Here is a 27,645-nt window from a genome sequence, read left to right on the forward strand (position 1 = left end):
TCCGCCCACCTTCCCTTCCAATCCTCCTGGCCAAGGCGCCTGGTCGCCCGCCAGCCACAGCAGCCTTCTCGGGTCCCGGCAGCGCTTGAGGAGCGGCCCGTCCCCAGCGGATGGGTGTCTTCCGCCCCCCGGCTCAGGGTCGCCGACCGCCGCCCAGCGACTCCGGCTCCCAGGTGCCAGGTGGAGAGCGGCCTGTCGGAGATGTGCACCGTCTCGGTGCCGGCTGTGGCCTAGCCGAGCGTCGCCGAGCGGCCGCGACGTGGCGGAGAATGGAAGGGGCTTGGCGAGCCGGGGGTGTGGAGCAGGCGTGCCCCGGGGGCAGGCCGCAGCCGGGAGCTCAGGGCCGGGGGTGGGGGGCCGCGCGCCCTGGAGCGCCCCGCTGCGGGCGGGAGGCCGGAGGAAGCGAGCGGGAGAGCGCCCCCCAGCGGCGGGGCTGAGGAGGGCGGGGCGGGGGCGTGTGGAGAGCGGCGGGGCTCGGCTGGCGCCGGGCGGCGGCTGGTGGTGCTGTGAGGGCCCGGAGCCGCGGACGGGTGAGCCAGGCGTCGAGAAGGGTCTGCGCCCGGCGGCGGGCGGCGGCGGCGGCAGCACGCTGGTGCGAGTTCCGCGCGGCATCTTGGGCTTGTCTGGGCCGTGCGGCGTTGGTGGTATAGTGGTGAGCATAGCTGCCTTCCAAGCAGTTGACCCGGGTTCGATTCCCGGCCAACGCAGTGGGCTGACTTTTTGCCAGAGGCCCAGCCCAGGGCCGTCTTGCCAGGTATGGCTGACGGAGTCGGCACTTGGCTCGGTGTGTATGTGTGGGAGAAGGAAGGAGGCGCCCAGCGTTTTGGGGGTGCTGCGAGCAAGAGAAAAGGGCGCGGAGTGCCAGGGGAGGCCGGGCCGGGCGACTGGAGGCCGGAGCAAGGTCCACGGCTGGGGCCGAGGGGTGCGGAGGCGCTGAGTGCAGGTGGCGCAGGCAGGACGGGTGTCCCGACGCTCCCTGGTGGTCTAGTGGTTAGGATTCGGCGCTCTCACCGCCGCGGCCCGGGTTCGATTCCCGGTCAGGGAAGCCGTTCTTCTTCCTCTCTGCCCACAAACAACTTGCCGCGCACCTCCCTCCACACCTGCCTTTTAGCCAACGCTTGCAGGCCCAGCACACCGCCTGGCCCGCTGCCGCCACCAATGCCATCCGATCCTTTTCGACCCGCTCGCCCACCACAGGCCTACTTGCTCGTCCGCCCTGGCGCTGGCGCTGGCGCTGGCGCTGGCGCTGGCGCTGGCGCAGGCGCTCGCGTTCTCTGGCATCTGTCAGCCCCAAAGCCCACAGGCCAGGACAGCCTCTGGCCGGCGGTGGCCAGGAGCGGAGCCCGCGTCCTCGCTGCTGCCAGCGCGCGCCCTGGCGCGTGCTTGCATTTGGCTCAGCTACCAGGCCAGACCTGGGCTGGGGGAGCCAAGCTTGTGAAGGCCCAGACCCTGAGCAGGGCGACGGCGGCCGGGAGACAGAAGAACGTGAAAGGGGAATCTGGGAATGCCCGGCCAGCTGGGGGGGTCCGGGTGGGGTCGGAGGGGGGGGGATGAGAGTAAGGGGGAGAGAGGAATGTGAGACCGGGGGCCGTCGGGGAAATGGACATGCCCAACGGCTGAGGGGCGGTGGCAGCAGGTAGCCTTCCCCGACTCTCTAACACGACGGTATTAGCAAGGCGCCAACAGATCTCAGCGTGGACACAAATTGACCGAGAACACCCCTACTCCCGCCCCCCGGATTGTACGACCCATGCATTTTATCCCACTCCTGCCTTATCGCATATCTATCCCGGTGTCCATCCCCTCTTCCACCCCGAGCGTCCCTCTTGTTAACTCATCGATGATGCCGCGCCTGGTAGATGGCAGACGGCAGTCATCCGCGTCTTGCAAGGCCTGAGGACAGAGAGGGTCTAATATTTGCTTCAAGACTCTTTTTCTTAGAAATCAAGTTTGCACGCAAGGAAACGCACAAGCCTCACGCCAGACAGTCGTTCCTTGGGTATCTTCGTGGTTCTCTTCCCACTCACCTCCCCTTCCCGCTCTCTCTGTCTTTAATTGTGGTGAAAGTATACGTAAGACAGAATATATCATTTTCACCATTTCTGAGTGCAGAATTCAGTGGCTTTAAGGACGTTCGCCGTCTTTTCTAACCGCCACGAATATCCATTTCCACTTTTTTTTTTTTTTTTAGTCATTCCCAAACCAACCCTGTTCCCACATAATGAGGGCCTCCTGTTTCCCCTTCCCGGCTACCCCGGGAAACGTCTATTCTCCTTTGTTGGTCTGGGAAGTTACCTGTTATACAGACGCGACGAAAGTAAAATCATACAACGTTTGTTGTTTTGGGTCTGGTTTACTTGACTCGGCGAATGTCTTCAAGGTTCATGCCTGTTGTGGCATGAGCATAACTTCATCCCTTGGGGTGGCCGTTCACGGGATTTGAAGAAAGAGATGGCTTTTGAAAAGGGCGATGGGGTGGATTCTGACTCCCGGCGACCCCATGTGTCTGAGAGTAGAACTGCACTCCGCGGGCTTTTCAGCGGCTTGGAATGTCAGGGCAGTAGAAGGCCAGGCATGGAAAGGCATAGCCTTGTGAGCAGGAACCCGTGTGATCATAGAGAAGCTTACTGTCACCCCAGGCACTTCCTTCCTGCCCCTGTTTTGTGAGTTGTGGATAGATGACCGCAGTGGAGGAAGCTGGCTGGTTGTTCGGGTGGCACGACACAAAGGACAGGGAAAGGTGAGGGAAACCCAAAAGAGGGGACAGACGTGTCCTGAGTGCTGGCAGGTGGGAGAAGGAGTCCAGATGTCAGAGTGTCCAAGCCGCCCTAGGGCAGGAGGGGGCGCAGCGAGTGCGGCCGCCCAGTCAGGTGCCGGCGCTGCAGAGGCTTGGGGGCTTCGGAGCATTATGCCAGGCCAGTGTGGAGATGAGGGTGGGGACATGGGAGGGGCGGGGGCGACCCTGGGGATGCCGGGGGTGGCCAGCCCGGTGGATGTGCGTCATCAGGGCAAGGCAAGGCGTTCGTGTGATAGAGGTCTGTGGTGGCGGGTCAGGCGGAGGCTGGAAGGACCACTAGATGGCTAGCTGGGTGGCGGGGGTGGGGGGGGAGTGTTGGGAGGGTGGGCTTAGGTCCCACCCAGATCCAAGGGCACGTCATGAGACTGGACCCGGCCAGACAAGGTTGCCCGCGGTGCTGTGCCTGAAGTCAGTCAACCTAAAGAGTGGGAGGTTGATTGGGGGCAAGGGTGCTGTCGAGAGAGAGCCAGCGTGAGACAGGGACCGGGAGACAGAGAGGGAGACAGAGATAGAGACAGAGACGGACGGGCAGAAGAGGGAGCGAGAAACAGACAGACACACAGAGAGACACGCAGAGAGAGATTAGAAGAGAAGGGAAGAGAGAAAAACGTCTGGAAAAGGCCGTGAGGTCTTAGGGCGCGCGACTGGCCCAGAGGCTTAAACGTCCCTTTGTCAGGACACGGGAGTGCGTTAGGTGCGCGTTTGGGGCACCGTGGGGTGCGGTGGGGTGGGACGGGGGACTCAGTGGAGATTGAAAGAGGCCCGAGCAACAGATGCCTCCAGTGACCTTTGGCCAAAAGTTTGGATCGTGGTAAGGGGGAGGCGGGCAAGGAAGGGGCGTGTTTACCACTGTGTTGTGGAGGAGTGGGCTAAAGTGACTGTACTGACATGACTTTCATTTTCTCGTGCGCGATGATGACCAGGACACGGTAGGGGAGCGTAATGCGTTGCTTTTCCGAGTATGGATCCGGCCGTGCGACTTCCTTGGTAATGGTCCAGCAAGGATGGTGTCATTTTGGGAGCGTGGCCAGGAAGGGTGGTGAGATGGGAAGAGGCATGGAGTCCCCGCAGCCAAAGCCCGCGTGTTGCACGGTGGTCCTCCGTGAAGTGAAACGTGTGGCTAAGGTTTCGTCAGGGTGATGAAGAGAAAAGGGTGGCTGCCCGGGAGAAGTGTTGGGGCAGAGCCCACTGGCGGTCGGCGCCGGAGCGCGGTGTGCTTTCGGCCCCAGGGTGTGGGAGAGGCGCAGGGCGCTGGCACACTGGTGGGCTGGCTGCAGGTGGGAGCGGAGCCCCAGGGCTCTGGGAGAGTTGCCCCGAGTGTAGTAGGAGAGCCAGAGCGGAGCAGAGCAGAGCAGAGCAGAGCAGAGCAGAGCAGAGCAGAGCAGAGCAGAGCAGAGCAGAGCAAGCAGAGCAAGCACTGAGCAGGCGGCGGTGTGAATTGGGGCAGAGCGACCAAAAGGGGACAGGGGACTGCATGGGCCGGGAATCGAACCCGGGCCTCCCGCGTGGCAGGCGAGAATTCTACCACTGAACCACCCATGCGCTGCCGGCGTCCGGGCGGCTGGCTCCAGCCTGTGCCCCTGCCCTGTCTTCGCTGGCCCGCCGCTGGGCTCAGGACGCTGCTCACTACCTGGCCGGAGCGTCTGTCTCTCTGCTCCCCTAGAGCTAGGCAGGCGGCGGCGGCCAGCCTGGGGCCGGCGGCCTGGTGCGGGTGGGCGGGACGGGCGGGCAAGGGAAGGGGTCTGGGCGACCGACGTGGAAGAGAGGCAGGTGCCAGGCGTGTCGAGGGTCCTGGACGGAGGCGGAGGGAGAGAGGTAGTCCCTGCCCATCCCGTGGCTGGGAGGAAGCCTAGAGCCCGAAGGAGCCTGGTCGGCCAGCGCCAATCCCAGCCAGGCCAGGTGGCCTGTGGCGCGCAGAGGTGCTCACAGCTGTCCCGGCGGCGACCCCCGGCATGCACCCCCAGGACCCCCTTGGGCGGCCAGTTTTCTCGCCCGTGCTTGGGGGTGTGGGCACAGGAGGTCCGGGAGCAAGGGAGCGGGACGCCTGCATCCTCCTGTGGCGGCTGCCTGCCAGCGGCGGGACGTCGGACAAAGTGGCCACAGCGGTCTGAGCCTGCCTTCCGCCCTCCGTCCTCCGGCCAGCCGCACTCCTTAGGATGCTGTGCTGGAGGGGGTGGGTTGTGGAGCGGGAGCCGGCCCACCCATCGAAAGAGCTCTTCGGCAGCAGAGAGGTCGTTGGCGCGGTGGGTCTGCTCCCAGGCAGCGGCTACCCTCGTGGAACTGGGATGTGGCGCGCCCGAGGTGGACCGGGCCCTGTGCCCGGCTCTGGCTTCTCCTCGCCAGCCGGTGGTGGGGCTGAAAATGCAGCGGCATGGCCGGTGTGGGGAGGCAAGGTCCCCAAACTCAACAAGCGCGGAGACCACGGGCTGAAGAGAGGGCGCAGCGGGTGTTAGTGGGAAGGGGATTCGGGGCGGGAGAGAGGAATGGGCAGGAGGCTGGTGTGGAAAGGGCGGGATGATGGCCAAGGTTTTGGGTGGTGTGGTGCTGCTTGCAGCAGCGCAGGGCAAAAGCGAGTTGCTGCTGTTCAGCGGGCAGAAAGTGGAGGACCACCGGGGAGGGCTTTCCACACGGGCCAGATGGAGCCCACAGACACACGCAGGCAAACGGGGCTAAAGACCAGGGGCGGATTAACCAGGAAGGCCGGTGAGCAGCGGCTTGCGTTGAGCCAGGGTCGCGCGCACGGGCGGGCTCCACTGTATTGGCTCCCTACTCTGTGGTGAGCGGTTTCAAGTGGGCTTCACCACATCCTTGCTGCGGTGGGAGAGCGGTGAGATCGTGAGCTGCAGATTGGTGGGAAGCCTAACAATTGGACCCGTGCCTACCTTGCTTGTTGGGTAATCGGGGCCTGACAAAGACAGAGAGAGAGGGAGAGGGAGAGGGAGAGGTGAAAGACAGAGGGAAGAGGGAAAGGGCGAGGGCAGAGAGAGGACAGGGGTAAGAGAGAGGAGGTAGCTGCGATGGGAAGTCGAGAAACCGCGCGGATGCGGGGGCAGGCAGGTAGGAGGGGTGCGTTTCATGGTGGGCAGTTGGGCTGGGGCTGGCCGGAAAGGCAGTTACCAGAGGGGTTCAAGGCGCTGGAGCATCCTAGCTGTCAGGGATGTGCCTGACAAGTTAGGGTGTCGGAGCGGGGTGGGGCCACGGGCTGGAGGCTGGAGAGGCAGAAGGATTGCACGGCCCGAGCGTGGACAGTCGCCCAGTAAAGGGCAGAGACGCGTGTGGTGAAGGCTGGGGACAGTAGGTGGCTGTTGCCAAAAGGTTGTCTTGTCAGGAGTGGGATTCGAACCCACGCCTCCAGGGGAGACTGCGACCTGAACGCAGCGCCTTAGACCGCTCGGCCATCCTGACGGCGGCTGTGGGCGCGTCGCCGCTGGCCCGGCTGCGACGCCGCGCCAACGCCGGTGCCCTGGGCCGGTCGGCGCGCCTCCTGGACGGCCTTGCGGCTGCGCGACCGACGGACGGACGGACGGACGGACGGACGGACGGACGGCGCGCGCGAAGGCTCGGAGCCGAGCGCCACCAAGGCCGGCCGACCCGGCGAGGTGCCCGGCCAACTCCCCCACGCACCGTCCCCCGGGCCCCGCCAGCCGCTGCCCCGGCCTCCGTCCTCACGTCAGCTCTCGCGCCCACCAATGCCTCCTCCTCCTCGCAGACGTTTTCTGCCCGCTCGATCCCCTTTCTTTCTCCCGGCGCTTTCGCCGCCGTGGAGGGAAGCGGCCGCCGCGCACGCGGAGCTTCGGTATCCCCCGGGCCCGGCCCGGGTGCCAGGCTGCGTGGACGGCGAGGATGGAGGTGGGCGGGGCGCGCTCTGTCGCCGAGCATGCAGCGAGCAGGGGGCAGGAAGAGGCGTCGGCGTCGGAGTCGGAGTCGGCGTGGTGTGCAGCGGCGGCGGCGGGAGAGCGTTCTGCACCCCGGACGGCCACCGCCGTCCTCGTTAGTATAGTGGTGAGTATCCCCGCCTGTCACGCGGGAGACCGGGGTTCGATTCCCCGACGGGGAGGCAGACGCCCTTTTTGGCCTCTGCCGCCACGCACCCGGCGCCCGCTCTCAGACCCAGTGGCCGGCGCAATGCCCTGCCCTGCCCTGCCCCGCCCTGCCCTGCCCTCCGCGCTCCACCTGGGCCCTTGGCGTCATCCTCTGCGGGGCACAGCCCACCCTCCGCCCACCTTCCCTTCCAATCCTCCTGGCCAAGGCGCCTGGTCGCCCGCCAGCCACAGCAGCCTTCTCGGGTCCCGGCAGCGCTTGAGGAGCGGCCCGTCCCCAGCGGATGGGTGTCTTCCGCCCCCCGGCTCAGGGTCGCCGACCGCCGCCCAGCGACTCCGGCTCCCAGGTGCCAGGTGGAGAGCGGCCTGTCGGAGATGTGCACCGTCTCGGTGCCGGCTGTGGCCTAGCCGAGCGTCGCCGAGCGGCCGCGACGTGGCGGAGAATGGAAGGGGCTTGGCGAGCCGGGGGTGTGGAGCAGGCGTGCCCCGGGGGCAGGCCGCAGCCGGGAGCTCAGGGCCGGGGGTGGGGGGCCGCGCGCCCTGGAGCGCCCCGCTGCGGGCGGGAGGCCGGAGGAAGCGAGCGGGAGAGCGCCCCCCAGCGGCGGGGCTGAGGAGGGCGGGGCGGGGGCGTGTGGAGAGCGGCGGGGCTCGGCTGGCGCCGGGCGGCGGCTGGTGGTGCTGTGAGGGCCCGGAGCCGCGGACGGGTGAGCCAGGCGTCGAGAAGGGTCTGCGCCCGGCGGCGGGCGGCGGCGGCGGCAGCACGCTGGTGCGAGTTCCGCGCGGCATCTTGGGCTTGTCTGGGCCGTGCGGCGTTGGTGGTATAGTGGTGAGCATAGCTGCCTTCCAAGCAGTTGACCCGGGTTCGATTCCCGGCCAACGCAGTGGGCTGACTTTTTGCCAGAGGCCCAGCCCAGGGCCGTCTTGCCAGGTATGGCTGACGGAGTCGGCACTTGGCTCGGTGTGTATGTGTGGGAGAAGGAAGGAGGCGCCCAGCGTTTTGGGGGTGCTGCGAGCAAGAGAAAAGGGCGCGGAGTGCCAGGGGAGGCCGGGCCGGGCGACTGGAGGCCGGAGCAAGGTCCACGGCTGGGGCCGAGGGGTGCGGAGGCGCTGAGTGCAGGTGGCGCAGGCAGGACGGGTGTCCCGACGCTCCCTGGTGGTCTAGTGGTTAGGATTCGGCGCTCTCACCGCCGCGGCCCGGGTTCGATTCCCGGTCAGGGAAGCCGTTCTTCTTCCTCTCTGCCCACAAACAACTTGCCGCGCACCTCCCTCCACACCTGCCTTTTAGCCAACGCTTGCAGGCCCAGCACACCGCCTGGCCCGCTGCCGCCACCAATGCCATCCGATCCTTTTCGACCCGCTCGCCCACCACAGGCCTACTTGCTCGTCCGCCCTGGCGCTGGCGCTGGCGCTGGCGCTGGCGCTGGCGCTGGCGCAGGCGCTCGCGTTCTCTGGCATCTGTCAGCCCCAAAGCCCACAGGCCAGGACAGCCTCTGGCCGGCGGTGGCCAGGAGCGGAGCCCGCGTCCTCGCTGCTGCCAGCGCGCGCCCTGGCGCGTGCTTGCATTTGGCTCAGCTACCAGGCCAGACCTGGGCTGGGGGAGCCAAGCTTGTGAAGGCCCAGACCCTGAGCAGGGCGACGGCGGCCGGGAGACAGAAGAACGTGAAAGGGGAATCTGGGAATGCCCGGCCAGCTGGGGGGGTCCGGGTGGGGTCGGAGGGGGGGGGATGAGAGTAAGGGGGAGAGAGGAATGTGAGACCGGGGGCCGTCGGGGAAATGGACATGCCCAACGGCTGAGGGGCGGTGGCAGCAGGTAGCCTTCCCCGACTCTCTAACACGACGGTATTAGCAAGGCGCCAACAGATCTCAGCGTGGACACAAATTGACCGAGAACACCCCTACTCCCGCCCCCCGGATTGTACGACCCATGCATTTTATCCCACTCCTGCCTTATCGCATATCTATCCCGGTGTCCATCCCCTCTTCCACCCCGAGCGTCCCTCTTGTTAACTCATCGATGATGCCGCGCCTGGTAGATGGCAGACGGCAGTCATCCGCGTCTTGCAAGGCCTGAGGACAGAGAGGGTCTAATATTTGCTTCAAGACTCTTTTTCTTAGAAATCAAGTTTGCACGCAAGGAAACGCACAAGCCTCACGCCAGACAGTCGTTCCTTGGGTATCTTCGTGGTTCTCTTCCCACTCACCTCCCCTTCCCGCTCTCTCTGTCTTTAATTGTGGTGAAAGTATACGTAAGACAGAATATATCATTTTCACCATTTCTGAGTGCAGAATTCAGTGGCTTTAAGGACGTTCGCCGTCTTTTCTAACCGCCACGAATATCCATTTCCACTTTTTTTTTTTTTTTTAGTCATTCCCAAACCAACCCTGTTCCCACATAATGAGGGCCTCCTGTTTCCCCTTCCCGGCTACCCCGGGAAACGTCTATTCTCCTTTGTTGGTCTGGGAAGTTACCTGTTATACAGACGCGACGAAAGTAAAATCATACAACGTTTGTTGTTTTGGGTCTGGTTTACTTGACTCGGCGAATGTCTTCAAGGTTCATGCCTGTTGTGGCATGAGCATAACTTCATCCCTTGGGGTGGCCGTTCACGGGATTTGAAGAAAGAGATGGCTTTTGAAAAGGGCGATGGGGTGGATTCTGACTCCCGGCGACCCCATGTGTCTGAGAGTAGAACTGCACTCCGCGGGCTTTTCAGCGGCTTGGAATGTCAGGGCAGTAGAAGGCCAGGCATGGAAAGGCATAGCCTTGTGAGCAGGAACCCGTGTGATCATAGAGAAGCTTACTGTCACCCCAGGCACTTCCTTCCTGCCCCTGTTTTGTGAGTTGTGGATAGATGACCGCAGTGGAGGAAGCTGGCTGGTTGTTCGGGTGGCACGACACAAAGGACAGGGAAAGGTGAGGGAAACCCAAAAGAGGGGACAGACGTGTCCTGAGTGCTGGCAGGTGGGAGAAGGAGTCCAGATGTCAGAGTGTCCAAGCCGCCCTAGGGCAGGAGGGGGCGCAGCGAGTGCGGCCGCCCAGTCAGGTGCCGGCGCTGCAGAGGCTTGGGGGCTTCGGAGCATTATGCCAGGCCAGTGTGGAGATGAGGGTGGGGACATGGGAGGGGCGGGGGCGACCCTGGGGATGCCGGGGGTGGCCAGCCCGGTGGATGTGCGTCATCAGGGCAAGGCAAGGCGTTCGTGTGATAGAGGTCTGTGGTGGCGGGTCAGGCGGAGGCTGGAAGGACCACTAGATGGCTAGCTGGGTGGCGGGGGTGGGGGGGGAGTGTTGGGAGGGTGGGCTTAGGTCCCACCCAGATCCAAGGGCACGTCATGAGACTGGACCCGGCCAGACAAGGTTGCCCGCGGTGCTGTGCCTGAAGTCAGTCAACCTAAAGAGTGGGAGGTTGATTGGGGGCAAGGGTGCTGTCGAGAGAGAGCCAGCGTGAGACAGGGACCGGGAGACAGAGAGGGAGACAGAGATAGAGACAGAGACGGACGGGCAGAAGAGGGAGCGAGAAACAGACAGACACACAGAGAGACACGCAGAGAGAGATTAGAAGAGAAGGGAAGAGAGAAAAACGTCTGGAAAAGGCCGTGAGGTCTTAGGGCGCGCGACTGGCCCAGAGGCTTAAACGTCCCTTTGTCAGGACACGGGAGTGCGTTAGGTGCGCGTTTGGGGCACCGTGGGGTGCGGTGGGGTGGGACGGGGGACTCAGTGGAGATTGAAAGAGGCCCGAGCAACAGATGCCTCCAGTGACCTTTGGCCAAAAGTTTGGATCGTGGTAAGGGGGAGGCGGGCAAGGAAGGGGCGTGTTTACCACTGTGTTGTGGAGGAGTGGGCTAAAGTGACTGTACTGACATGACTTTCATTTTCTCGTGCGCGATGATGACCAGGACACGGTAGGGGAGCGTAATGCGTTGCTTTTCCGAGTATGGATCCGGCCGTGCGACTTCCTTGGTAATGGTCCAGCAAGGATGGTGTCATTTTGGGAGCGTGGCCAGGAAGGGTGGTGAGATGGGAAGAGGCATGGAGTCCCCGCAGCCAAAGCCCGCGTGTTGCACGGTGGTCCTCCGTGAAGTGAAACGTGTGGCTAAGGTTTCGTCAGGGTGATGAAGAGAAAAGGGTGGCTGCCCGGGAGAAGTGTTGGGGCAGAGCCCACTGGCGGTCGGCGCCGGAGCGCGGTGTGCTTTCGGCCCCAGGGTGTGGGAGAGGCGCAGGGCGCTGGCACACTGGTGGGCTGGCTGCAGGTGGGAGCGGAGCCCCAGGGCTCTGGGAGAGTTGCCCCGAGTGTAGTAGGAGAGCCAGAGCGGAGCAGAGCAGAGCAGAGCAGAGCAGAGCAGAGCAGAGCAAGCAGAGCAAGCACTGAGCAGGCGGCGGTGTGAATTGGGGCAGAGCGACCAAAAGGGGACAGGGGACTGCATGGGCCGGGAATCGAACCCGGGCCTCCCGCGTGGCAGGCGAGAATTCTACCACTGAACCACCCATGCGCTGCCGGCGTCCGGGCGGCTGGCTCCAGCCTGTGCCCCTGCCCTGTCTTCGCTGGCCCGCCGCTGGGCTCAGGACGCTGCTCACTACCTGGCCGGAGCGTCTGTCTCTCTGCTCCCCTAGAGCTAGGCAGGCGGCGGCGGCCAGCCTGGGGCCGGCGGCCTGGTGCGGGTGGGCGGGACGGGCGGGCAAGGGAAGGGGTCTGGGCGACCGACGTGGAAGAGAGGCAGGTGCCAGGCGTGTCGAGGGTCCTGGACGGAGGCGGAGGGAGAGAGGTAGTCCCTGCCCATCCCGTGGCTGGGAGGAAGCCTAGAGCCCGAAGGAGCCTGGTCGGCCAGCGCCAATCCCAGCCAGGCCAGGTGGCCTGTGGCGCGCAGAGGTGCTCACAGCTGTCCCGGCGGCGACCCCCGGCATGCACCCCCAGGACCCCCTTGGGCGGCCAGTTTTCTCGCCCGTGCTTGGGGGTGTGGGCACAGGAGGTCCGGGAGCAAGGGAGCGGGACGCCTGCATCCTCCTGTGGCGGCTGCCTGCCAGCGGCGGGACGTCGGACAAAGTGGCCACAGCGGTCTGAGCCTGCCTTCCGCCCTCCGTCCTCCGGCCAGCCGCACTCCTTAGGATGCTGTGCTGGAGGGGGTGGGTTGTGGAGCGGGAGCCGGCCCACCCATCGAAAGAGCTCTTCGGCAGCAGAGAGGTCGTTGGCGCGGTGGGTCTGCTCCCAGGCAGCGGCTACCCTCGTGGAACTGGGATGTGGCGCGCCCGAGGTGGACCGGGCCCTGTGCCCGGCTCTGGCTTCTCCTCGCCAGCCGGTGGTGGGGCTGAAAATGCAGCGGCATGGCCGGTGTGGGGAGGCAAGGTCCCCAAACTCAACAAGCGCGGAGACCACGGGCTGAAGAGAGGGCGCAGCGGGTGTTAGTGGGAAGGGGATTCGGGGCGGGAGAGAGGAATGGGCAGGAGGCTGGTGTGGAAAGGGCGGGATGATGGCCAAGGTTTTGGGTGGTGTGGTGCTGCTTGCAGCAGCGCAGGGCAAAAGCGAGTTGCTGCTGTTCAGCGGGCAGAAAGTGGAGGACCACCGGGGAGGGCTTTCCACACGGGCCAGATGGAGCCCACAGACACACGCAGGCAAACGGGGCTAAAGACCAGGGGCGGATTAACCAGGAAGGCCGGTGAGCAGCGGCTTGCGTTGAGCCAGGGTCGCGCGCACGGGCGGGCTCCACTGTATTGGCTCCCTACTCTGTGGTGAGCGGTTTCAAGTGGGCTTCACCACATCCTTGCTGCGGTGGGAGAGCGGTGAGATCGTGAGCTGCAGATTGGTGGGAAGCCTAACAATTGGACCCGTGCCTACCTTGCTTGTTGGGTAATCGGGGCCTGACAAAGACAGAGAGAGAGGGAGAGGGAGAGGGAGAGGTGAAAGACAGAGGGAAGAGGGAAAGGGCGAGGGCAGAGAGAGGACAGGGGTAAGAGAGAGGAGGTAGCTGAGATGGGAAGTCGAGAAACCGCGCGGATGCGGGGGCAGGCAGGTAGGAGGGGTGCGTTTCATGGTGGGCAGTTGGGCTGGGGCTGGCCGGAAAGGCAGTTACCAGAGGGGTTCAAGGCGCTGGAGCATCCTAGCTGTCAGGGATGTGCCTGACAAGTTAGGGTGTCGGAGCGGGGTGGGGCCACGGGCTGGAGGCTGGAGAGGCAGAAGGATTGCACGGCCCGAGCGTGGACAGTCGCCCAGTAAAGGGCAGAGACGCGTGTGGTGAAGGCTGGGGACAGTAGGTGGCTGTTGCCAAAAGGTTGTCTTGTCAGGAGTGGGATTCGAACCCACGCCTCCAGGGGAGACTGCGACCTGAACGCAGCGCCTTAGACCGCTCGGCCATCCTGACGGCGGCTGTGGGCGCGTCGCCGCTGGCCCGGCTGCGACGCCGCGCCAACGCCGGTGCCCTGGGCCGGTCGGCGCGCCTCCTGGACGGCCTTGCGGCTGCGCGACCGACGGACGGACGGACGGACGGACGGACGGACGGCGCGCGCGAAGGCTCGGAGCCGAGCGCCACCAAGGCCGGCCGACCCGGCGAGGTGCCCGGCCAACTCCCCCACGCACCGTCCCCCGGGCCCCGCCAGCCGCTGCCCCGGCCTCCGTCCTCACGTCAGCTCTCGCGCCCACCAATGCCTCCTCCTCCTCGCAGACGTTTTCTGCCCGCTCGATCCCCTTTCTTTCTCCCGGCGCTTTCGCCGCCGTGGAGGGAAGCGGCCGCCGCGCACGCGGAGCTTCGGTATCCCCCGGGCCCGGCCCGGGTGCCAGGCTGCGTGGACGGCGAGGATGGAGGTGGGCGGGGCGCGCTCTGTCGCCGAGCATGCAGCGAGCAGGGGGCAGGAAGAGGCGTCGGCGTCGGAGTCGGAGTCGGCGTGGTGTGCAGCGGCGGCGGCGGGAGAGCGTTCCGCACCCCGGACGGCCACCGCCGTCCTCGTTAGTATAGTGGTGAGTATCCCCGCCTGTCACGCGGGAGACCGGGGTTCGATTCCCCGACGGGGAGGCAGACGCCCTTTTTGGCCTCTGCCGCCACGCACCCGGCGCCCGCTCTCAGACCCAGTGGCCGGCGCAATGCCCTGCCCTGCCCTGCCCCGCCCTGCCCTGCCCTCCGCGCTCCACCTGGGCCCTTGGCGTCATCCTCTGCGGGGCACAGCCCACCCTCCGCCCACCTTCCCTTCCAATCCTCCTGGCCAAGGCGCCTGGTCGCCCGCCAGCCACAGCAGCCTTCTCGGGTCCCGGCAGCGCTTGAGGAGCGGCCCGTCCCCAGCGGATGGGTGTCTTCCGCCCCCCGGCTCAGGGTCGCCGACCGCCGCCCAGCGACTCCGGCTCCCAGGTGCCAGGTGGAGAGCGGCCTGTCGGAGATGTGCACCGTCTCGGTGCCGGCTGTGGCCTAGCCGAGCGTCGCCGAGCGGCCGCGACGTGGCGGAGAATGGAAGGGGCTTGGCGAGCCGGGGGTGTGGAGCAGGCGTGCCCCGGGGGCAGGCCGCAGCCGGGAGCTCAGGGCCGGGGGTGGGGGGCCGCGCGCCCTGGAGCGCCCCGCTGCGGGCGGGAGGCCGGAGGAAGCGAGCGGGAGAGCGCCCCCCAGCGGCGGGGCTGAGGAGGGCGGGGCGGGGGCGTGTGGAGAGCGGCGGGGCTCGGCTGGCGCCGGGCGGCGGCTGGTGGTGCTGTGAGGGCCCGGAGCCGCGGACGGGTGAGCCAGGCGTCGAGAAGGGTCTGCGCCCGGCGGCGGGCGGCGGCGGCGGCAGCACGCTGGTGCGAGTTCCGCGCGGCATCTTGGGCTTGTCTGGGCCGTGCGGCGTTGGTGGTATAGTGGTGAGCATAGCTGCCTTCCAAGCAGTTGACCCGGGTTCGATTCCCGGCCAACGCAGTGGGCTGACTTTTTGCCAGAGGCCCAGCCCAGGGCCGTCTTGCCAGGTATGGCTGACGGAGTCGGCACTTGGCTCGGTGTGTATGTGTGGGAGAAGGAAGGAGGCGCCCAGCGTTTTGGGGGTGCTGCGAGCAAGAGAAAAGGGCGCGGAGTGCCAGGGGAGGCCGGGCCGGGCGACTGGAGGCCGGAGCAAGGTCCACGGCTGGGGCCGAGGGGTGCGGAGGCGCTGAGTGCAGGTGGCGCAGGCAGGACGGGTGTCCCGACGCTCCCTGGTGGTCTAGTGGTTAGGATTCGGCGCTCTCACCGCCGCGGCCCGGGTTCGATTCCCGGTCAGGGAAGCCGTTCTTCTTCCTCTCTGCCCACAAACAACTTGCCGCGCACCTCCCTCCACACCTGCCTTTTAGCCAACGCTTGCAGGCCCAGCACACCGCCTGGCCCGCTGCCGCCACCAATGCCATCCGATCCTTTTCGACCCGCTCGCCCACCACAGGCCTACTTGCTCGTCCGCCCTGGCGCTGGCGCTGGCGCTGGCGCTGGCGCTGGCGCAGGCGCAGGCGCTCGCGTTCTCTGGCATCTGTCAGCCCCAAAGCCCACAGGCCAGGACAGCCTCTGGCCGGCGGTGGCCAGGAGCGGAGCCCGCGTCCTCGCTGCTGCCAGCGCGCGCCCTGGCGCGTGCTTGCATTTGGCTCAGCTACCAGGCCAGACCTGGGCTGGGGGAGCCAAGCTTGTGAAGGCCCAGATCCTGAGCAGGGCGACGGCGGCCGGGAGACAGAAGAACGTGAAAGGGGAATCTGGGAATGCCCGGCCAGCTGGGGGGGTCCGGGTGGGGTCGGAGGGGGGGGATGAGAGTAAGGGGGAGAGAGGAATGTGAGACCGGGGGCCGTCGGGGAAATGGACATGCCCAACGGCTGAGGGGCGGTGGCAGCAGGTAGCCTTCCCCGACTCTCTAACACGACGGTATTAGCAAGGCGCCAACAGATCTCAGCGTGGACACAAATTGACCGAGAACACCCCTACTCCCGCCCCCCGGATTGTACGACCCATGCATTTTATCCCACTCCTGCCTTATCGCATATCTATCCCGGTGTCCATCCCCTCTTCCACCCCGAGCGTCCCTCTTGTTAACTCATCGATGATGCCGCGCCTGGTAGATGGCAGACGGCAGTCATCCGCGTCTTGCAAGGCCTGCGGACAGAGAGGGTCTAATATTTGCTTCAAGACTCTTTTTCTTAGAAATCAAGTTTGCACGCAAGGAAACGCACAAGCCTCACGCCAGACAGTCGTTCCTTGGGTATCTTCGTGGTTCTCTTCCCACTCACCTCCCCTTCCCGCTCTCTCTGTCTTTAATTGTGGTGAAAGTATACGTAAGACAGAATATATCATTTTCACCATTTCTGAGTGCAGAATTCAGTGGCTTTAAGGACGTTCGCCGTCTTTTCTAATCGCCACGAATATCCATTTCCACTTTTTTTTTTTTTTTTTTTAGTCATTCCCAAACCAACCCTGTTCCCACATAATGAGGGCCTCCTGTTTCCCCTTCCCGGCTACCCCGGGAAACGTCTATTCTCCTTTGTTGGTCTGGGAAGTTACCTGTTATACAGACGCGACGAAAGTAAAATCATACAACGTTTGTTGTTTTGGGTCTGGTTTACTTGACTCGGCGAATGTCTTCAAGGTTCATGCCTGTTGTGGCATGAGCATAACTTCATCCCTTGGGGTGGCCGTTCACGGGATTTGAAGAAAGAGATGGCTTTTGAAAAGGGCGATGGGGTGGATTCTGACTCCCGGCGACCCCATGTGTCTGAGAGTAGAACTGCACTCCGCGGGCTTTTCAGCGGCTTGGAATGTCAGGGCAGTAGAAGGCCAGGCATGGAAAGGCATAGCCTTGTGAGCAGGAACCCGTGTGATCATAGAGAAGCTTACTGTCACCCCAGGCACTTCCTTCCTGCCCCTGTTTTGTGAGTTGTGGATAGATGACCGCAGTGGAGGAAGCTGGCTGGTTGTTCGGGTGGCACGACACAAAGGACAGGGAAAGGTGAGGGAAACCCAAAAGAGGGGACAGACGTGTCCTGAGTGCTGGCAGGTGGGAGAAGGAGTCCAGATGTCAGAGTGTCCAAGCCGCCCTAGGGCAGGAGGGGGCGCAGCGAGTGCGGCCGCCCAGTCAGGTGCCGGCGCTGCAGAGGCTTGGGGGCTTCGGAGCATTATGCCAGGCCAGTGTGGAGATGAGGGTGGGGACATGGGAGGGGCGGGGGCGACCCTGGGGATGCCGGGGGTGGCCAGCCCGGTGGATGTGCGTCATCAGGGCAAGGCAAGGCGTTCGTGTGATAGAGGTCTGTGGTGGCGGGTCAGGCGGAGGCTGGAAGGACCACTAGATGGCTAGCTGGGTGGCGGGGGTGGGGGGGGAGTGTTGGGAGGGTGGGCTTAGGTCCCACCCAGATCCAAGGGCACGTCATGAGACTGGACCCGGCCAGACAAGGTTGCCCGCGGTGCTGTGCCTGAAGTCAGTCAACCTAAAGAGTGGGAGGTTGATTGGGGGCAAGGGTGCTGTTGAGAGAGAGCCAGCGTGAGACAGGGACCGGGAGACAGAGAGGGAGACAGAGATAGAGACAGAGACGGACGGGCAGAAGAGGGAGCGAGAAACAGACAGACACACAGAGAGACACGCAGAGAGAGATTAGAAGAGAAGGGAAGAGAGAAAAACGTCTGGAAAAGGCCGTGAGGTCTTAGGGCGCGCGACTGGCCCAGAGGCTTAAACGTCCCTTTGTCAGGACACGGGAGTGCGTTAGGTGCGCGTTTGGGGCACCGTGGGGTGCGGTGGGGTGGGACGGGGGACTCAGTGGAGATTGAAAGAGGCCCGAGCAACAGATGCCTCCAGTGACCTTTGGCCAAAAGTTTGGATCGTGGTAAGGGGGAGGCGGGCAAGGAAGGGGCGTGTTTACCACTGTGTTGTGGAGGAGTGGGCTAAAGTGACTGTACTGACATGACTTTCATTTTCTCGTGCGCGATGATGACCAGGACACGGTAGGGGAGCGTAATGCGTTGCTTTTCCGAGTATGGATCCGGCCGTGCGACTTCCTTGGTAATGGTCCAGCAAGGATGGTGTCATTTTGGGAGCGTGGCCAGGAAGGGTGGTGAGATGGGAAGAGGCATGGAGTCCCCGCAGCCAAAGCCCGCGTGTTGCACGGTGGTCCTCCGTGAAGTGAAACGTGTGGCTAAGGTTTCGTCAGGGTGATGAAGAGAAAAGGGTGGCTGCCCGGGAGAAGTGTTGGGGCAGAGCCCACTGGCGGTCGGCGCCGGAGCGCGGTGTGCTTTCGGCCCCAGGGTGTGGGAGAGGCGCAGGGCGCTGGCACACTGGTGGGCTGGCTGCAGGTGGGAGCGGAGCCCCAGGGCTCTGGGAGAGTTGCCCCGAGTGTAGTAGGAGAGCCAGAGCGGAGCAGAGCAGAGCAGAGCAGAGCAGAGCAGAGCAGAGCAGAGCAGAGCAGAGCAAGCAGAGCAAGCACTGAGCAGGCGGCGGTGTGAATTGGGGCAGAGCGACCAAAAGGGGACAGGGGACTGCATGGGCCGGGAATCGAACCCGGGCCTCCCGCGTGGCAGGCGAGAATTCTACCACTGAACCACCCATGCGCTGCCGGCGTCCGGGCGGCTGGCTCCAGCCTGTGCCCCTGCCCTGTCTTCGCTGGCCCGCCGCTGGGCTCAGGACGCTGCTCACTACCTGGCCGGAGCGTCTGTCTCTCTGCTCCCCTAGAGCTAGGCAGGCGGCGGCGGCCAGCCTGGGGCCGGCGGCCTGGTGCGGGTGGGCGGGACGGGCGGGCAAGGGAAGGGGTCTGGGCGACCGACGTGGAAGAGAGGCAGGTGCCAGGCGTGTCGAGGGTCCTGGACGGAGGCGGAGGGAGAGAGGTAGTCCCTGCCCATCCCGTGGCTGGGAGGAAGCCTAGAGCCCGAAGGAGCCTGGTCGGCCAGCGCCAATCCCAGCCAGGCCAGGTGGCCTGTGGCGCGCAGAGGTGCTCACAGCTGTCCCGGCGGCGACCCCCGGCATGCACCCCCAGGACCCCCTTGGGCGGCCAGTTTTCTCGCCCGTGCTTGGGGGTGTGGGCACAGGAGGTCCGGGAGCAAGGGAGCGGGACGCCTGCATCCTCCTGTGGCGGCTGCCTGCCAGCGGCGGGACGTCGGACAAAGTGGCCACAGCGGTCTGAGCCTGCCTTCCGCCCTCCGTCCTCCGGCCAGCCGCACTCCTTAGGATGCTGTGCTGGAGGGGGTGGGTTGTGGAGCGGGAGCCGGCCCACCCATCGAAAGAGCTCTTCGGCAGCAGAGAGGTCGTTGGCGCGGTGGGTCTGCTCCCAGGCAGCGGCTACCCTCGTGGAACTGGGATGTGGCGCGCCCGAGGTGGACCGGGCCCTGTGCCCGGCTCTGGCTTCTCCTCGCCAGCCGGTGGTGGGGCTGAAAATGCAGCGGCATGGCCGGTGTGGGGAGGCAAGGTCCCCAAACTCAACAAGCGCGGAGACCACGGGCTGAAGAGAGGGCGCAGCGGGTGTTAGTGGGAAGGGGATTCGGGGCGGGAGAGAGGAATGGGCAGGAGGCTGGTGTGGAAAGGGCGGGATGATGGCCAAGGTTTTGGGTGGTGTGGTGCTGCTTGCAGCAGCGCAGGGCAAAAGCGAGTTGCTGCTGTTCAGCGGGCAGAAAGTGGAGGACCACCGGGGAGGGCTTTCCACACGGGCCAGATGGAGCCCACAGACACACGCAGGCAAACGGGGCTAAAGACCAGGGGCGGATTAACCAGGAAGGCCGGTGAGCAGCGGCTTGCGTTGAGCCAGGGTCGCGCGCACGGGCGGGCTCCACTGTATTGGCTCCCTACTCTGTGGTGAGCGGTTTCAAGTGGGCTTCACCACATCCTTGCTGCGGTGGGAGAGCGGTGAGATCGTGAGCTGCAGATTGGTGGGAAGCCTAACAATTGGACCCGTGCCTACCTTGCTTGTTGGGTAATCGGGGCCTGACAAAGACAGAGAGAGAGGGAGAGGGAGAGGGAGAGGTGAAAGACAGAGGGAAGAGGGAAAGGGCGAGGGCAGAGAGAGGACAGGGGTAAGAGAGAGGAGGTAGCTGAGATGGGAAGTCGAGAAACCGCGCGGATGCGGGGGCAGGCAGGTAGGAGGGGTGCGTTTCATGGTGGGCAGTTGGGCTGGGGCTGGCCGGAAAGGCAGTTACCAGAGGGGTTCAAGGCGCTGGAGCATCCTAGCTGTCAGGGATGTGCCTGACAAGTTAGGGTGTCGGAGCGGGGTGGGGCCACGGGCTGGAGGCTGGAGAGGCAGAAGGATTGCACGGCCCGAGCGTGGACAGTCGCCCAGTAAAGGGCAGAGACGCGTGTGGTGAAGGCTGGGGACAGTAGGTGGCTGTTGCCAAAAGGTTGTCTTGTCAGGAGTGGGATTCGAACCCACGCCTCCAGGGGAGACTGCGACCTGAACGCAGCGCCTTAGACCGCTCGGCCATCCTGACGGCGGCTGTGGGCGCGTCGCCGCTGGCCCGGCTGCGACGCCGCGCCAACGCCGGTGCCCTGGGCCGGTCGGCGCGCCTCCTGGACGGCCTTGCGGCTGCGCGACCGACGGACGGACGGACGGACGGACGGACGGACGGCGCGCGCGAAGGCTCGGAGCCGAGCGCCACCAAGGCCGGCCGACCCGGCGAGGTGCCCGGCCAACTCCCCCACGCACCGTCCCCCGGGCCCCGCCAGCCGCTGCCCCGGCCTCCGTCCTCACGTCAGCTCTCGCGCCCACCAATGCCTCCTCCTCCTCGCAGACGTTTTCTGCCCGCTCGATCCCCTTTCTTTCTCCCGGCGCTTTCGCCGCCGTGGAGGGAAGCGGCCGCCGCGCACGCGGAGCTTCGGTATCCCCCGGGCCCGGCCCGGGTGCCAGGCTGCGTGGACGGCGAGGATGGAGGTGGGCGGGGCGCGCTCTGTCGCCGAGCATGCAGCGAGCAGGGGGCAGGAAGAGGCGTCGGCGTCGGAGTCGGAGTCGGCGTGGTGTGCAGCGGCGGCGGCGGGAGAGCGTTCTGCACCCCGGACGGCCACCGCCGTCCTCGTTAGTATAGTGGTGAGTATCCCCGCCTGTCACGCGGGAGACCGGGGTTCGATTCCCCGACGGGGAGGCAGACGCCCTTTTTGGCCTCTGCCGCCACGCACCCGGCGCCCGCTCTCAGACCCAGTGGCCGGCGCAATGCCCTGCCCTGCCCTGCCCCGCCCTGCCCTGCCCTCCGCGCTCCACCTGGGCCCTTGGCGTCATCCTCTGCGGGGCACAGCCCACCCTCCGCCCACCTTCCCTTCCAATCCTCCTGGCCAAGGCGCCTGGTCGCCCGCCAGCCACAGCAGCCTTCTCGGGTCCCGGCAGCGCTTGAGGAGCGGCCCGTCCCCAGCGGATGGGTGTCTTCCGCCCCCCGGCTCAGGGTCGCCGACCGCCGCCCAGCGACTCCGGCTCCCAGGTGCCAGGTGGAGAGCGGCCTGTCGGAGATGTGCACCGTCTCGGTGCCGGCTGTGGCCTAGCCGAGCGTCGCCGAGCGGCCGCGACGTGGCGGAGAATGGAAGGGGCTTGGCGAGCCGGGGGTGTGGAGCAGGCGTGCCCCGGGGGCAGGCCGCAGCCGGGAGCTCAGGGCCGGGGGTGGGGGGCCGCGCGCCCTGGAGCGCCCCGCTGCGGGCGGGAGGCCGGAGGAAGCGAGCGGGAGAGCGCCCCCCAGCGGCGGGGCTGAGGAGGGCGGGGCGGGGGCGTGTGGAGAGCGGCGGGGCTCGGCTGGCGCCGGGCGGCGGCTGGTGGTGCTGTGAGGGCCCGGAGCCGCGGACGGGTGAGCCAGGCGTCGAGAAGGGTCTGCGCCCGGCGGCGGGCGGCGGCGGCGGCAGCACGCTGGTGCGAGTTCCGCGCGGCATCTTGGGCTTGTCTGGGCCGTGCGGCGTTGGTGGTATAGTGGTGAGCATAGCTGCCTTCCAAGCAGTTGACCCGGGTTCGATTCCCGGCCAACGCAGTGGGCTGACTTTTTGCCAGAGGCCCAGCCCAGGGCCGTCTTGCCAGGTATGGCTGACGGAGTCGGCACTTGGCTCGGTGTGTATGTGTGGGAGAAGGAAGGAGGCGCCCAGCGTTTTGGGGGTGCTGCGAGCAAGAGAAAAGGGCGCGGAGTGCCAGGGGAGGCCGGGCCGGGCGACTGGAGGCCGGAGCAAGGTCCACGGCTGGGGCCGAGGGGTGCGGAGGCGCTGAGTGCAGGTGGCGCAGGCAGGACGGGTGTCCCGACGCTCCCTGGTGGTCTAGTGGTTAGGATTCGGCGCTCTCACCGCCGCGGCCCGGGTTCGATTCCCGGTCAGGGAAGCCGTTCTTCTTCCTCTCTGCCCACAAACAACTTGCCGCGCACCTCCCTCCACACCTGCCTTTTAGCCAACGCTTGCAGGCCCAGCACACCGCCTGGCCCGCTGCCGCCACCAATGCCATCCGATCCTTTTCGACCCGCTCGCCCACCACAGGCCTACTTGCTCGTCCGCCCTGGCGCTGGCGCTGGCGCTGGCGCTGGCGCTGGCGCTGGCGCAGGCGCAGGCGCTCGCGTTCTCTGGCATCTGTCAGCCCCAAAGCCCACAGGCCAGGACAGCCTCTGGCCGGCGGTGGCCAGGAGCGGAGCCCGCGTCCTCGCTGCTGCCAGCGCGCGCCCTGGCGCGTGCTTGCATTTGGCTCAGCTACCAGGCCAGACCTGGGCTGGGGGAGCCAAGCTTGTGAAGGCCCAGATCCTGAGCAGGGCGACGGCGGCCGGGAGACAGAAGAACGTGAAAGGGGAATCTGGGAATGCCCGGCCAGCTGGGGGGGTCCGGGTGGGGTCGGAGGGGGGGGATGAGAGTAAGGGGGAGAGAGGAATGTGAGACCGGGGGCCGTCGGGGAAATGGACATGCCCAACGGCTGAGGGGCGGTGGCAGCAGGTAGCCTTCCCCGACTCTCTAACACGACGGTATTAGCAAGGCGCCAACAGATCTCAGCGTGGACACAAATTGACCGAGAACACCCCTACTCCCGCCCCCCGGATTGTACGACCCATGCATTTTATCCCACTCCTGCCTTATCGCATATCTATCCCGGTGTCCATCCCCTCTTCCACCCCGAGCGTCCCTCTCGTTAACTCATCGATGATGCCGCGCCTGGTAGATGGCAGACGGCAGTCATCCGCGTCTTGCAAGGCCTGAGGACAGAGAGGGTCTAATATTTGCTTCAAGACTCTTTTTCTTAGAAATCAAGTTTGCACGCAAGGAAACGCACAAGCCTCACGCCAGACAGTCGTTCCTTGGGTATCTTCGTGGTTCTCTTCCCACTCACCTCCCCTTCCCGCTCTCTCTGTCTTTAATTGTGGTGAAAGTATACGTAAGACAGAATATATCATTTTCACCATTTCTGAGTGCAGAATTCAGTGGCTTTAAGGACGTTCGCCGTCTTTTCTAATCGCCACGAATATCCATTTCCACTTTTTTTTTTTTTTTTTAGTCATTCCCAAACCAACCCTGTTCCCACATAATGAGGGCCTCCTGTTTCCCCTTCCCGGCTACCCCGGGAAACGTCTATTCTCCTTTGTTGGTCTGGGAAGTTACCTGTTATACAGACGCGACGAAAGTAAAATCATACAACGTTTGTTGTTTTGGGTCTGGTTTACTTGACTCGGCGAATGTCTTCAAGGTTCATGCCTGTTGTGGCATGAGCATAACTTCATCCCTTGGGGTGGCCGTTCACGGGATTTGAAGAAAGAGATGGCTTTTGAAAAGGGCGATGGGGTGGATTCTGACTCCCGGCGACCCCATGTGTCTGAGAGTAGAACTGCACTCCGCGGGCTTTTCAGCGGCTTGGAATGTCAGGGCAGTAGAAGGCCAGGCATGGAAAGGCATAGCCTTGTGAGCAGGAACCCGTGTGATCATAGAGAAGCTTACTGTCACCCCAGGCACTTCCTTCCTGCCCCTGTTTTGTGAGTTGTGGATAGATGACCGCAGTGGAGGAAGCTGGCTGGTTGTTCGGGTGGCACGACACAAAGGACAGGGAAAGGTGAGGGAAACCCAAAAGAGGGGACAGACGTGTCCTGAGTGCTGGCAGGTGGGAGAAGGAGTCCAGATGTCAGAGTGTCCAAGCCGCCCTAGGGCAGGAGGGGGCGCAGCGAGTGCGGCCGCCCAGTCAGGTGCCGGCGCTGCAGAGGCTTGGGGGCTTCGGAGCATTATGCCAGGCCAGTGTGGAGATGAGGGTGGGGACATGGGAGGGGCGGGGGCGACCCTGGGGATGCCGGGGGTGGCCAGCCCGGTGGATGTGCGTCATCAGGGCAAGGCAAGGCGTTCGTGTGATAGAGGTCTGTGGTGGCGGGTCAGGCGGAGGCTGGAAGGACCACTAGATGGCTAGCTGGGTGGCGGGGGTGGGGGGGGAGTGTTGGGAGGGTGGGCTTAGGTCCCACCCAGATCCAAGGGCACGTCATGAGACTGGACCCGGCCAGACAAGGTTGCCCGCGGTGCTGTGCCTGAAGTCAGTCAACCTAAAGAGTGGGAGGTTGATTGGGGGCAAGGGTGCTGTCGAGAGAGAGCCAGCGTGAGACAGGGACCGGGAGACAGAGAGGGAGACAGAGATAGAGACAGAGACGGACGGGCAGAAGAGGGAGCGAGAAACAGACAGACACACAGAGAGACACGCAGAGAGAGATTAGAAGAGAAGGGAAGAGAGAAAAACGTCTGGAAAAGGCCGTGAGGTCTTAGGGCGCGCGACTGGCCCAGAGGCTTAAACGTCCCTTTGTCAGGACACGGGAGTGCGTTAGGTGCGCGTTTGGGGCACCGTGGGGTGCGGTGGGGTGGGACGGGGGACTCAGTGGAGATTGAAAGAGGCCCGAGCAACAGATGCCTCCAGTGACCTTTGGCCAAAAGTTTGGATCGTGGTAAGGGGGAGGCGGGCAAGGAAGGGGCGTGTTTACCACTGTGTTGTGGAGGAGTGGGCTAAAGTGACTGTACTGACATGACTTTCATTTTCTCGTGCGCGATGATGACCAGGACACGGTAGGGGAGCGTAATGCGTTGCTTTTCCGAGTATGGATCCGGCCGTGCGACTTCCTTGGTAATGGTCCAGCAAGGATGGTGTCATTTTGGGAGCGTGGCCAGGAAGGGTGGTGAGATGGGAAGAGGCATGGAGTCCCCGCAGCCAAAGCCCGCGTGTTGCACGGTGGTCCTCCGTGAAGTGAAACGTGTGGCTAAGGTTTCGTCAGGGTGATGAAGAGAAAAGGGTGGCTGCCCGGGAGAAGTGTTGGGGCAGAGCCCACTGGCGGTCGGCGCCGGAGCGCGGTGTGCTTTCGGCCCCAGGGTGTGGGAGAGGCGCAGGGCGCTGGCACACTGGTGGGCTGGCTGCAGGTGGGAGCGGAGCCCCAGGGCTCTGGGAGAGTTGCCCCGAGTGTAGTAGGAGAGCCAGAGCGGAGCAGAGCAGAGCAGAGCAGAGCAGAGCAGAGCAGAGCAAGCAGAGCAAGCACTGAGCAGGCGGCGGTGTGAATTGGGGCAGAGCGACCAAAAGGGGACAGGGGACTGCATGGGCCGGGAATCGAACCCGGGCCTCCCGCGTGGCAGGCGAGAATTCTACCACTGAACCACCCATGCGCTGCCGGCGTCCGGGCGGCTGGCTCCAGCCTGTGCCCCTGCCCTGTCTTCGCTGGCCCGCCGCTGGGCTCAGGACGCTGCTCACTACCTGGCCGGAGCGTCTGTCTCTCTGCTCCCCTAGAGCTAGGCAGGCGGCGGCGGCCAGCCTGGGGCCGGCGGCCTGGTGCGGGTGGGCGGGACGGGCGGGCAAGGGAAGGGGTCTGGGCGACCGACGTGGAAGAGAGGCAGGTGCCAGGCGTGTCGAGGGTCCTGGACGGAGGCGGAGGGAGAGAGGTAGTCCCTGCCCATCCCGTGGCTGGGAGGAAGCCTAGAGCCCGAAGGAGCCTGGTCGGCCAGCGCCAATCCCAGCCAGGCCAGGTGGCCTGTGGCGCGCAGAGGTGCTCACAGCTGTCCCGGCGGCGACCCCCGGCATGCACCCCCAGGACCCCCTTGGGCGGCCAGTTTTCTCGCCCGTGCTTGGGGGTGTGGGCACAGGAGGTCCGGGAGCAAGGGAGCGGGACGCCTGCATCCTCCTGTGGCGGCTGCCTGCCAGCGGCGGGACGTCGGACAAAGTGGCCACAGCGGTCTGAGCCTGCCTTCCGCCCTCCGTCCTCCGGCCAGCCGCACTCCTTAGGATGCTGTGCTGGAGGGGGTGGGTTGTGGAGCGGGAGCCGGCCCACCCATCGAAAGAGCTCTTCGGCAGCAGAGAGGTCGTTGGCGCGGTGGGTCTGCTCCCAGGCAGCGGCTACCCGCGTGGAACTGGGATGTGGCACGCCCGAGGTGGACCGGGCCCTGTGCCCGGCTCTGGCTTCTCCTCGCCAGCCGGTGGTGGGGCTGAAAATGCAGCGGCATGGCCGGTGTGGGGAGGCAAGGTCCCCAAACTCAACAAGCGCGGAGACCACGGGCTGAAGAGAGGGCGCAGCGGGTGTTAGTGGGAAGGGGATTCGGGGCGGGAGAGAGGAATGGGCAGGAGGCTGGTGTGGAAAGGGCGGGATGATGGCCAAGGTCTTGGGTGGTGTGGTGCTGCTTGCAGCAGCGCAGGGCAAAAGCGAGTTGCTGCTGTTCAGCGGGCAGAAAGTGGAGGACCACCGGGGAGGGCTTTCCACACGGGCCAGATGGAGCCCACAGACACACGCAGGCAAACGGGGCTAAAGACCAGGGGCGGATTAACCAGGAAGGCCGGTGAGCAGCGGCTTGCGTTGAGCCAGGGTCGCGCGCACGGGCGGGCTCCACTGTATTGGCTCCCTACTCTGTGGTGAGCGGTTTCAAGTGGGCTTCACCACATCCTTGCTGCGGTGGGAGAGCGGTGAGATCGTGAGCTGCAGATTGGTGGGAAGCCTAACAATTGGACCCGTGCCTACCTTGCTTGTTGGGTAATCGGGGCCTGACAAAGACAGAGAGAGAGGGAGAGGGAGAGGGAGAGGTGAAAGACAGAGGGAAGAGGGAAAGGGCGAGGGCAGAGAGAGGACAGGGGTAAGAGAGAGGAGGTAGCTGCGATGGGAAGTCGAGAAACCGCGCGGATGCGGGGGCAGGCAGGTAGGAGGGGTGCGTTTCATGGTGGGCAGTTGGGCTGGGGCTGGCCGGAAAGGCAGTTACCAGAGGGGTTCAAGGCGCTGGAGCATCCTAGCTGTCAGGGATGTGCCTGACAAGTTAGGGTGTCGGAGCGGGGTGGGGCCACGGGCTGGAGGCTGGAGAGGCAGAAGGGTTGCACGGCCCGAGCGTGGACAGTCGCCCAGTAAAGGGCAGAGACGCGTGTGGTGAAGGCTGGGGACAGTAGGTGGCTGTTGCCAAAAGGTTGTCTTGTCAGGAGTGGGATTCGAACCCACGCCTCCAGGGGAGACTGCGACCTGAACGCAGCGCCTTAGACCGCTCGGCCATCCTGACGGCGGCTGTGGGCGCGTCGCCGCTGGCCCGGCTGCGACGCCGCGCCAACGCCGGTGCCCTGGGCCGGTCGGCGCGCCTCCTGGACGGCCTTGCGGCTGCGCGACCGACGGACGGACGGACGGACGGACGGACGGACGGACGGCGCGCGCGAAGGCTCGGAGCCGAGCGCCACCAAGGCCGGCCGACCCGGCGAGGTGCCCGGCCAACTCCCCCACGCACCGTCCCCCGGGCCCCGCCAGCCGCTGCCCCGGCCTCCGTCCTCACGTCAGCTCTCGCGCCCACCAATGCCTCCTCCTCCTCGCAGACGTTTTCTGCCCGCTCGATCCCCTTTCTTTCTCCCGGCGCTTTCGCCGCCGTGGAGGGAAGCGGCCGCCGCGCACGCGGAGCTTCGGTATCCCCCGGGCCCGGCCCGGGTGCCAGGCTGCGTGGACGGCGAGGATGGAGGTGGGCGGGGCGCGCTCTGTCGCCGA

At 65.1% G+C, this 27,645-nt stretch overlaps 19 non-coding genes across 19 annotated transcripts; 11 read left to right on the forward strand and 8 right to left on the reverse strand.

Moving 5' to 3' along the window:
* The first annotated feature begins 635 nt into the window (after positions 1–635).
* TRNAG-UCC (transfer RNA glycine (anticodon UCC)) lies at positions 636–707 on the forward strand. Its single transcript has one exon. It is a non-coding gene; the product is annotated as a tRNA-Gly (tRNA).
* A 266-nt stretch (positions 708–973) lies between these two features.
* TRNAE-CUC (transfer RNA glutamic acid (anticodon CUC)) lies at positions 974–1,045 on the forward strand. Its single transcript has one exon. It is a non-coding gene; the product is annotated as a tRNA-Glu (tRNA).
* Positions 1,046–4,268: 3,223 nt separating this feature from the next.
* On the reverse strand, positions 4,269–4,339 carry TRNAG-GCC (transfer RNA glycine (anticodon GCC)). The gene has a single exon. It is a non-coding gene; the product is annotated as a tRNA-Gly (tRNA).
* Positions 4,340–6,119: 1,780 nt separating this feature from the next.
* Positions 6,120–6,202, reverse strand: TRNAL-CAG (transfer RNA leucine (anticodon CAG)). Its single transcript has one exon. It is a non-coding gene; the product is annotated as a tRNA-Leu (tRNA).
* Positions 6,203–6,782: 580 nt separating this feature from the next.
* Positions 6,783–6,854, forward strand: TRNAD-GUC (transfer RNA aspartic acid (anticodon GUC)). Its single transcript has one exon. It is a non-coding gene; the product is annotated as a tRNA-Asp (tRNA).
* A 792-nt stretch (positions 6,855–7,646) lies between these two features.
* Positions 7,647–7,718, forward strand: TRNAG-UCC (transfer RNA glycine (anticodon UCC)). The gene has a single exon. It is a non-coding gene; the product is annotated as a tRNA-Gly (tRNA).
* A 266-nt stretch (positions 7,719–7,984) lies between these two features.
* TRNAE-CUC (transfer RNA glutamic acid (anticodon CUC)) lies at positions 7,985–8,056 on the forward strand. Its single transcript has one exon. It is a non-coding gene; the product is annotated as a tRNA-Glu (tRNA).
* A 3,198-nt stretch (positions 8,057–11,254) lies between these two features.
* TRNAG-GCC (transfer RNA glycine (anticodon GCC)) lies at positions 11,255–11,325 on the reverse strand. Its single transcript has one exon. It is a non-coding gene; the product is annotated as a tRNA-Gly (tRNA).
* A 1,780-nt stretch (positions 11,326–13,105) lies between these two features.
* TRNAL-CAG (transfer RNA leucine (anticodon CAG)) lies at positions 13,106–13,188 on the reverse strand. The gene has a single exon. It is a non-coding gene; the product is annotated as a tRNA-Leu (tRNA).
* Positions 13,189–13,764: 576 nt separating this feature from the next.
* TRNAD-GUC (transfer RNA aspartic acid (anticodon GUC)) lies at positions 13,765–13,836 on the forward strand. The gene has a single exon. It is a non-coding gene; the product is annotated as a tRNA-Asp (tRNA).
* A 792-nt stretch (positions 13,837–14,628) lies between these two features.
* On the forward strand, positions 14,629–14,700 carry TRNAG-UCC (transfer RNA glycine (anticodon UCC)). The gene has a single exon. It is a non-coding gene; the product is annotated as a tRNA-Gly (tRNA).
* Positions 14,701–14,966: 266 nt separating this feature from the next.
* On the forward strand, positions 14,967–15,038 carry TRNAE-CUC (transfer RNA glutamic acid (anticodon CUC)). Its single transcript has one exon. It is a non-coding gene; the product is annotated as a tRNA-Glu (tRNA).
* Positions 15,039–18,253: 3,215 nt separating this feature from the next.
* Positions 18,254–18,324, reverse strand: TRNAG-GCC (transfer RNA glycine (anticodon GCC)). The gene has a single exon. It is a non-coding gene; the product is annotated as a tRNA-Gly (tRNA).
* Positions 18,325–20,104: 1,780 nt separating this feature from the next.
* TRNAL-CAG (transfer RNA leucine (anticodon CAG)) lies at positions 20,105–20,187 on the reverse strand. Its single transcript has one exon. It is a non-coding gene; the product is annotated as a tRNA-Leu (tRNA).
* A 576-nt stretch (positions 20,188–20,763) lies between these two features.
* TRNAD-GUC (transfer RNA aspartic acid (anticodon GUC)) lies at positions 20,764–20,835 on the forward strand. The gene has a single exon. It is a non-coding gene; the product is annotated as a tRNA-Asp (tRNA).
* A 792-nt stretch (positions 20,836–21,627) lies between these two features.
* Positions 21,628–21,699, forward strand: TRNAG-UCC (transfer RNA glycine (anticodon UCC)). Its single transcript has one exon. It is a non-coding gene; the product is annotated as a tRNA-Gly (tRNA).
* Positions 21,700–21,965: 266 nt separating this feature from the next.
* Positions 21,966–22,037, forward strand: TRNAE-CUC (transfer RNA glutamic acid (anticodon CUC)). The gene has a single exon. It is a non-coding gene; the product is annotated as a tRNA-Glu (tRNA).
* A 3,204-nt stretch (positions 22,038–25,241) lies between these two features.
* TRNAG-GCC (transfer RNA glycine (anticodon GCC)) lies at positions 25,242–25,312 on the reverse strand. The gene has a single exon. It is a non-coding gene; the product is annotated as a tRNA-Gly (tRNA).
* A 1,780-nt stretch (positions 25,313–27,092) lies between these two features.
* TRNAL-CAG (transfer RNA leucine (anticodon CAG)) lies at positions 27,093–27,175 on the reverse strand. The gene has a single exon. It is a non-coding gene; the product is annotated as a tRNA-Leu (tRNA).
* Between the last annotated feature and the right edge of the window lie 470 nt (positions 27,176–27,645).

Source organism: Loxodonta africana, chromosome 3, assembly GCF_030014295.1.
Source record: "Loxodonta africana isolate mLoxAfr1 chromosome 3, mLoxAfr1.hap2, whole genome shotgun sequence".
NCBI classification, from domain to species: Eukaryota; Metazoa; Chordata; class Mammalia; order Proboscidea; family Elephantidae; genus Loxodonta; species Loxodonta africana.